Below are 2,763 nucleotides of genomic sequence, written 5' to 3' on the forward strand. Positions count from 1 at the left end.
ATATATATATATATATATATATATATATATATATATATATATAGGGCTCCAAATAGACTCTAGAATAGGCTCAAATACAGGAAGGTTCCTACTGCAATATATGTCTTGTGCCTTCATACAGTACAAATCCTTTTGCAAATCCTAGAGAAATGATTTTTGAAGTGTTATAGATTATAGATTAATGGATTGAGGTATGCAAGTAAAGGTAAATGAGCAAAGGAGCAATCCCTGGGTGGTGCTTTATCTTTATGTTTGCTTTTTCTTTCTGGTCTGATTTTCTATAGATTCGAGAAGGATGTGACTTGGTCCAAAGTAACTGAGATTGAAATTATGAATCTGTTTGATTTTTGTTCCTCAATTGCATGGGAGACAGATTCTCACCCCTGCCAGTTTTTGTTTCTCTTTTCTGAATATATTGGCAGATGCAAAACCAGATCAGTCTGCTCAATTCGATCACAATGTCCTACCATCTCTTTCTTTACCATTTATCAAACACCTTGTGGATGTCTAAGGAGGGTCCATTTTCTCCCCTTGTCCCAATTCTACTTAATATTTTCACTATTTTATCATTTCACTTCCATAGAAAAGAAAATTAAAGCATGTTTGATAAAAAAAAAAAAAGTATTGAAGATCCTAGGTTGATTAAATATATAATTAAATTATAATATATATAAATTGGTGTAAATATTTTATTTTATGCAATTATTAGTTTTGGTGAAGTTGATTTAAATAAAGTTCTACCATTTTAATAAAAATGAAAAATAAGTTATACTTTTTACACCTTCATCTCAATATATTGAGTTGATAATAATAAAAAATTATGTAATTATGGAAAATTATGTTTGATAGAAAATTATGGAAAATCATTAAATATATGATTAAATTATAATATATATAAGTTTGTCGAACTGTTAATTTTGGTGATGTGAATTTAAGAAAAGTTCTATCATTTTAATAAAAACAGAAAAAAAAAAATGAGTTATATTTTTTATGCCTTCATCTATATTGAGTTGGTAATAATAAAAAATAAATATGTTTTTTTGTCTTTAAAACTGCAATACAATTTTTATTTCTAATACTAATCTTAAATTATAATAAAAAAAATTAACTTATATTTTAAAATTTAATATTAAGTTTACAAGTTATAAAAATATATATATAAATGAAAAAAATATACTAAAATTTGGTGCAGCTCCTCTAATCAACATAGACTTATGATGTGATTCAAAGAGTTTACCTTGAAAGCCATGACAATGTTTTTTTCTTTTTTGTTGGGAATGAATAAAAGATTGGTGGTTGGTTTGCATCCAAGGACTCAAGAGTAACATGGCTGGGGAACACTTGGTCTCCAATTAAGACACCTTTTCTTTTTCTTTTATTTTTCTTTCCAAATTCTATCATCTCAAAACCCTAAAATAGAAAACCACTTATTAAATCATTTCCAAAACTTCTCAAATATTAGTACACTGTGATGGAAACTGATCTGTTCCTACACAAACCTAAGTATGTAGCATACAGAATATTTATAGACCCAACCAACATATTATACTTTATAAGAACTTTCATCCTACACGCAAAACAATCAAAAAACCTAATAACACTATCGATTTAATACCATATTTTACTACTATTACCTCTTGTTCTTTTGAAATTTTCATCATACGTTTTATTTTCGTGTTTTTATCATTAAAAAAACTTTATCTTTTTTTTTTGCATATTTTAAAAAGAAATATGAATTTTAAAGTACTTACTTTAAATTTAGATAAATTGACCAACCATGTAAAAAACAAATTAAAACAAAATAACTTGGCTTTGTAACCAACTTTTGCAAAACAACATCGTTGATGTCCTGAATTTTTGTTTAGTAACACGTTATCACTTGCTATAAATGTAATGAATAGATAAAGTATGTAGAAATTAAAACAAATGAAAATAAATTACGCGAGGATTATAAAATTCGCGATTGTAATTTCATAATAAGTTAAATAAAAAAATAATAACACTAAAACAACTTGTTACCAGGTAATATTGCGAAACAACATTGTATAATATTTTAATTTTATAAAACTATTTTACCAGACATCATCCCTTCTTTTGTCGTAAATAAAAATATTTAATAAAGTATGTGAAAGTTAAAAAAAAAGTAATAGTAAAAACGGAAAATTCTTTGATGATAAAATTCACAAATAATAATTTAGTATTTAAACACGTATTTTTTTCTTATAACTAATTATAAAATCACAATAAGAGTAGAAAAAATGAAAACGAATATTTATTATCATCCGAAAATATAAAGTTATATATATATATATATATATATATATATATATATATATATATATATATATATATATATATATATATATATATGTATGTCTCCAATATCTTTAGCTAGGTAGGTATATATGAAGCAGAAATGAAGCTATAGTTATCATTTTCTTATCATGGAGGTACCTATGAATAATTTTATAAACCCTAGTCTAGGGAAGCATGCTCATATAGGTTAAAGAGATAGAAATAGAAAAACAAAGACTCAAATAATGTGTTAATAATTAGGAAGGCTTTTCAAGGCATCATTTTGTTGGTAGGTTTTCATATTTTAATTATTTTTAATTAAAATCTTTCATAGTATGTGGACTCTTGAGTCATGATGCTTAGCCACAAAAAATAAAATAAAATTATGTGATTAAAAAGTTAAAAAGAAGAATGATTTATTAGATTCCCCTAATGATAACAAATAGTTTTTGTTTAAGGATGATGTAT

The sequence above is a fragment of the Vigna radiata genome, chromosome 1, assembly GCF_000741045.1.
Source record: "Vigna radiata var. radiata cultivar VC1973A chromosome 1, Vradiata_ver6, whole genome shotgun sequence".
Taxonomy (NCBI): domain Eukaryota; kingdom Viridiplantae; phylum Streptophyta; class Magnoliopsida; order Fabales; family Fabaceae; genus Vigna; species Vigna radiata.